Raw genomic sequence first — 6,496 nt, forward strand, 5'->3', positions numbered from 1 at the left:
TATCCTCTGAAATATTTATGTAATTTTAGGCTTATAGCAATGTTGTTTATAAATCGGTTTGTATTTTATGCCTTCTTTCTTTTTTCTGTTCCGAAGTCCTAGTGAGTTCTAATCTGGGAATCTAATCTTTGTACTTTGCTATTGAGGTAAAAAGGGATCTCAGAGTCGAGAACTTGATCTGGGTTGGGCAATTGAATTGACATTGGCTGCCTGTGCTGTCCGTTTGAGTACTTACGTATCGCATGGAAGCCTGGGACATGCAGTGGTTAAAGCCCGGGGCGGTAACGGTGAGACCAGTGGCTTGAGCACAGCAGTTGCAAGGAGGGAAAAAGACGTGAAGGGCGCTTTAGTAAGCATCATAACCTTGAGAATCCTGTGAGGGAAGTTCGAATCTCTTCTACACGGTAAGTCAGCGTCAGCATTGACACTCTGGCAGTGACCTATGTATCACACAAGTATTGGTAGTATAACTTGACGTTGTTCTCCATTCATGTCATTTACTATTGCTGAGTTCACCAGGGGGTGTTTTTTACCACACCCTTCCTCCTACGCCAAATGGAGTCTCTTATGATTAGTGAAGCTGTAATGAAAGAGACCATTCTGAAATGGAAGGAAGAACTCCAACATTTTCTCAGATACTTCCTCCCACCGTATTAATATCTTTACATTATGACTGCGATCTTTATTAAGCAGTATTGACAAAGACAAACGAGGTTGCTGTACATAAATGTCGTGCGTTACGTCTTTGCCCTTCTTCATAAGGATATGTTCATTTTACTGGAAACATTGGCCTGTGGCAAAATGTAAGCTGAACTTAACTAGTGGTTGTCGATTCAACTCTAAAGCAGTTATAAAATGGTCAAAGGCCAGTTCCTTCTTATAACCCCCAAGTCCTCTACAGTAGTGACTTACAAACAACCACTAATTGTGGTTTAAACAAGCTCAGTGCTATCAAGTCCACTCGGACTCCTAGGGACCCTCTAGGCCAGTCTGTCCCTGGGAGTTTGCAAGTCTGTAACCCTTTACAGGAGTAGAAAGCTTCATCTTGCTCCCAGAAAACTGACTAGTGGTTTTGAACTGCTGACCTTGCCATGAGCAGCCTAACGTAACAACTATGCCACCAGGGCTTAGGTGTGGTTAGTTGTCTTCAAAATAAATAGATAAAGAAAAAGCAAGTGGCACCTTAAAAACTAAAATCGTCTTGTCCTTCCACACCTGAGGGCTCTTAGGCCTTCCTTCCAAGCACTATTTTAGCTTCGCACTCATGCACCTGGATCTAAAATTGGCAGCCATCTGAGACTCACTCCTCTAGGCTCTCTCTGCTCAATCAAGGTGTGGATGCTACCCCAGCAGTGGTCTGTAGTGGCTTAATTATGTTCAATTACGAATGGCATTTCCTCATTCTCGGCTCACCTGAGGGATTCTGGCTGCCCCTTTGTCTGTACCACGTGAAGCAATCATGTGGAGGGATGGCGTCTAACCTCCCCTGACTTTACCAAGGGAGGGCGGGATCAAAGTCCACATCAGCCCCAGGCTGACTTCTATGCGATCGGGCTGACGTCTATCCTCCACATTTCTTTATCAATTCAGAAGCTGACCATCCCTCACAGAACCCGCTGGTTCTCAGCTGTGTTGGATAACATATTGCAATAGGCCCACAGAACTCACAGGCCATACTCATGACTAGGGTTGTAGTAGGGAAATCAGAAGTTGTAATTCAAGAGCAGGAATTGTCAAGACGTAGTTCTTCCCAGTGCCCGTAGGTTGCCTCTCTCTGGTTCTTGGCCTCTAAAGCCACATGGCACCTTGGTCTCTGGGCAATGTTGCAGAGTTTTTTTAGAGCTGCCAAGAAATGGTGAAAGGGCACCCCAATCTGTCATAAGCTTCAGCCTAAAGGCATTTACCTCTAGCATCATGGTTAGCAAATGTAGCTCCCCCACTTGAGAGCTTAGAGGCACCCACTATGAGAATGGACCTCCTGCTCAAAGGTGGGCAGCTTTCCTCCCCAGGGACTTGGACACTTTGGTTCTGCAGCCACCACGCCTCTGCTCCCACGGATGCTGCCTCTTCTCTAGTGTCAGCATTCTGCCCCTGAGTCATGGGGTCCGATGGGTGGGCCTCTCAAGGTCTACAGGATAAGCTGCATCTCAATTCTTCTTTGTTGAAGCTAGGAGATGCCCCATTCATACTTCTGAGGTGGCTCAAGTTATGCCCAGTGGGATGGCAGAATTGCCCCATCCACACTCAGAGTTCCAGTTTTTACCATCACAATGAACCCTGTCCACAATCACTCACAACTGTAGCATATACTCCAGCTATCAGCACCTTCCCCTTCCCTTGCTTCCCACAAAACAGCAAAGCAACCTCACTTCCTTCAAGACAATCCTGACTCACAGTAACCCTCTAGGACAGGTGAGAACTGCCCCTGTGGCTTTCGGAGACTTGAACTCTTTACAGGAGTAGAAAGTCCCTATCTTTTCCCTCAGAGTGATCCGTGCTGTGGAACTTCTGACCTTCAGGTTCACAGCATAATGCATAACCGCTTTGCTATGAGGACTCCTCCTCTTAACCAAGACCAGGATGAAAAAGTTCATTTTGTTGGCGTTATAATGACAATGCCTGGAAGAGCCATAACAAGAAATTCACTTCAACACACCAGTCCACTTGGTACATCAAAAATACATGTTTCTGAAACAGTTTATCGAATGCATTTGGATAAGGTTTCTTCATCCCTCAGGCTAACGTCAACAGGTCTAGTTTGGCTTGAAAGGGACATTATCAGAAAGCCAAGCTTATCTCCGCCTAGTTTCATATTCTCAGCTCCTTCCTTTCTTTCTCCTGAACTTCAGCCTCTTTAAGTTTCCACGATAGATGCCTTCGCATCTAAGACTTTCCACCTGGCATCATCTGTGCCTGGAATATAATTTCTCTCTTTGACCTCTGCAGAGCTCATTACTATTTCTACACCAGTTTGGACTTAATTTTCTGGTTCTCTTGTTTTGACCCCACAAATTAAGATTTTAAAAAGGTCCACATCTTCTCTCAGTCACTGTGCGATTCCCCTAAAGTCACTTGTCACATTGTGTTATGCTTTCCTTTCCACTCATTTTCCCCTCCACCTGACAGAAAGTCCATGAGGGCAGACAGACATCTGTCCTACAGATCATTTTTAGCCAATTCCCTAACCTAAAGCTTGGCAAATGTGCATTGCAAATAAAGATGCGTTGACTGAAACTTAGGAAAACCGTCAAGGAAGATTGTGTGTGTGTGTGTGTGTGAATTTCTACTTGAACTTTACCCTAATAATCTAATTGACCCAAAATTCACACTGCTTGAGTCATTTAATCCCTGCTTTTTGTTTTGGTTTATTTTGTTCATGTATAAAAGAAACATTGCAAGGTGGCTTTCACTACCTCCAGTTTCATGTGAGAACACCAAGACTCAAAATAACTTGTTTATCAGATGCACAATTAGTGGTGAAGTCAAATGTTAAATCCATGGTCCTGACTTTACATTCTGGATTCTATACTTAGAACCCAATGACTCTGGAATCATCTTTTTTCTGAGCAGGTTTCATTTATTGCTTTTCTCTTTATAAATAAAGAGTTCATTTATTTATAGTCGTGTTTCCCAAAGTAGTCAATATTACCCCTGGTGGAGGGGGGAGCCTCTAGACGACCCAGGGCCTGCAAAAGCACATGCCTACTCTTTATCCTGAATTATGGTCTCTCAGACAAACGTTTTTAATTGCTGAGCACATTTTGTTTCCTGAAAACAAGACTGTAGGCCAAATACATTTGAGAATTTAAAATTTAGATAATCATTTATATAACCAGTCAACATGGAATTCCCATATAATTTTGTGGCGTATGATATCCCAGGTAAACCATCTAAATTATCCTTCAGAAGTCAGGTTTGTAGGTCACCTTTCTGCATGCTACTTTCTTGTTGTGAAAAATAAATGGACCCCAAAGGATGGCTCTGAGATTAGGAATCATTAGATTATACCAAACCTCAACACTTAATAGGCACTGAGTCAGTGGTATTGCTGATTCCTTTTACTATGTACAAGCCACTGGCATTGAGTCAGTCCTATGGAATAGAACTGTCCCACTGGACTCCAGATACTTTATACCTTTATGGGTGTAGCCAGCCTGAACTTTCTCCCATGGAACCCAAAGCTAGTGGGTTCTGATCACTGACTTTCAGCACACTGATAACTCACTATGGTTGCTTAAAAATAATGAACTTTTCCGCATTTTCAGAACAATATTTATTTCTGCTGCTACAGTGTAAATAGTGAGGCTTTTTTTGTTTGCCAGCATGACTCCAGTAGGAACACGTGGAGGAAGTTTAGCCTGTTAATGAGCTCGCAGCTTGATTGGAGGGCGACCGAGATAACTGGCTCTTCAAATATCTCTTCAAAGCGAGCTGATTCCTTTTCCTCCCTGGTGATTGGACCAGCAGGCTGCCGGTGGAGCCTTTCACCATGCTCTGCTGCACCTTAAGGCTCCACCACGACCTGCCTTGCTACAGTGCTGCACTGCTGGCCTCTGCTCTGCCTCCACATCTCATCTTCCTGCTGTTACCATCCCACTTTGCCACGTCTGCTTCCTGGGGCTGACTCTGCTTGTCTTCCCCTCAGCAGGCCCCATGCCTCCTGCCAGCAACTTCAGTGCCTGCTTCCTTGACGTTGGACCAGCAGCCAGCTTGAGTTAGAAGAGACTTCACTATCCTATGTGTCCCACAAAAGTGAGTTGGACTGAGTTCTTGGTATTGCTGTGTGGACTAATTAGCTATTGTATTCTGTCTCTCTACCTAAACCTATCCTTGTATAAATATAATCATAAGTGTCCTGGTTTTGTTTCTCTAGAGCAGCGGTTCTGAACCTGTGGGTCACGACCCCTTTTGGGTGGGTTGAACAGACCTTTCACAAGGGTTGCCTGATTCCTAACAGTAGCAAAATTACAGTTATGAAGTAGCAACAGAAATCATTATGTGGTTGGGGAGGTCACCACAACATGAGAATTGTATTAAACTGTCGTGGCATTGGGAAGGTTGAGAACTGCTGCTCTAGAGAACCTTGCCTAACACATATGGGTAATATCGCCTTCTCGGTGGCTTTACCACAGATATCTGCTTGACTATGTGTCCGTTGGGAACATATGCAGTGAAGGATCCGTGGTGGCACTGTCGGGTAAAAACTGCAAGGTCCACAATTCAAATCCACCATTGAGCAGTTACCTGATAGGCCAGCCGGTCAAACTCAGCAGACGCTTGGGAAGGAAAATGAGTGTTTGCTCATAAATCCTAAGGTTCAGTTCTACTCTTTCCTGCATGGGGATTCTATGACTCAGGCAACTTGAAGGTAGCGGTTTCAGATGTGTATCCATCTCTATATTTCCCTTGAAAGGTAAAAATACCTGGTGCTTTTATGAAAACATTGTACCATTACATGGCTACATCATTTTTCATCATACTATATAAGCAATTTTATTATTTCTTAAAATTTCCATTTGTTTGGTATGTAAATCTTCCACTATTTACAAGTGCGGAAGTGGTGGGAAAAGGTAGAGCTGTTTGTCCAGCCTTGGATACTGACAACAAATAGTCTCAAGCCACTGATCTGTATTACGGATGAGTTCAGGTCAGGGAGTAGGTTTTATTCCTTATTACATCATCATGCTCTACAAAATTGACTCAAATATTTGTGAGTAAATGAAAGCATGGATGGAGAACATCTATCAGCATTAATGGTGATCTTACTTTCCTTCTTGTGACCAAGGATCTGACTAAACATAATAGGCTGTTGAAAGTCAGGGGCATATTTTTATTTAGAATACCAATATGTGCACCTCCTGACACATTATTAGTTCCTTTTATTCACATGTGTTATTGTGTGGACGCCAAGCCCTTAGGAACAGAACATCTAGATATGACGGTTGAGACATAGCCAACAATCTGGGGCCCTGTGATGAAAGAACGATGGAAAAGTTCTTGGAAAATCATATTCAAAGTACAATGCATTTGTAGGCATATCCTATTATCAACTGTTGCTACAGAGTAGCTCTCCAGGAGGTCTCCATTGTACAGAGATGAGGAGATAAAACACCTGGGTCTTATACTCTCAGCAACCTTCCACTTTATCCAGGATTTCTCACTTTTTTTTTTCTATTTAAACCATATATACTCGAGTATAAGTCGACCTGAATATCAGCCGAGGCTGATATTTTACCACAAAATCTGCATTAAAAACGTGCTGAAAAACCTTGTAGTCTAAGAGCTTAAGTTCAACACCCAATTTTGGCACTTTCATGTAAGTTCCATGACCCTTGTTTACATTTCAAATGTCTCCTTCACATCCCAGGTTATTGGGAAGATGTGTGAGCAGACACCTACCATGCACCCGTCAGTTTGAAAGGATGAAGAAGTACATAGCAACGTTTTCTACCCTCCCCTCCATGTAGAGCTGCGAGCATTTAGATGCAAGTTATTT

The 6,496-nt window shown here is 43.2% G+C and overlaps 1 long non-coding RNA gene across 2 annotated transcripts in view; it reads left to right on the forward strand.

Moving 5' to 3' along the window:
• The first annotated feature begins 320 nt into the window (after window positions 1-320).
• LOC123522092 overlaps window positions 321-6,496 on the forward strand; it is a 129,224-nt gene continuing 123,048 nt past the window's right edge. Inside the window, exons 1-3 of one of the 2 annotated variants that reach the window (XR_006680391.1) lie at window positions 321-404; window positions 4,649-4,752; window positions 6,368-6,439. This is a non-coding gene — a long non-coding RNA (uncharacterized LOC123522092). Of the gene's footprint in view, window positions 405-4,648; window positions 4,753-6,367; window positions 6,440-6,496 lie in introns of those variants that run through there. The other variant, XR_006680392.1, reaches the window with a different exon arrangement.

Source organism: Echinops telfairi, unplaced genomic scaffold, assembly GCF_000313985.2.
Source record: "Echinops telfairi isolate 266 unplaced genomic scaffold, ASM31398v2 ScPeMD7_2291;HRSCAF=2852, whole genome shotgun sequence".
Taxonomy (NCBI): Eukaryota; Metazoa; Chordata; class Mammalia; order Afrosoricida; family Tenrecidae; genus Echinops; species Echinops telfairi.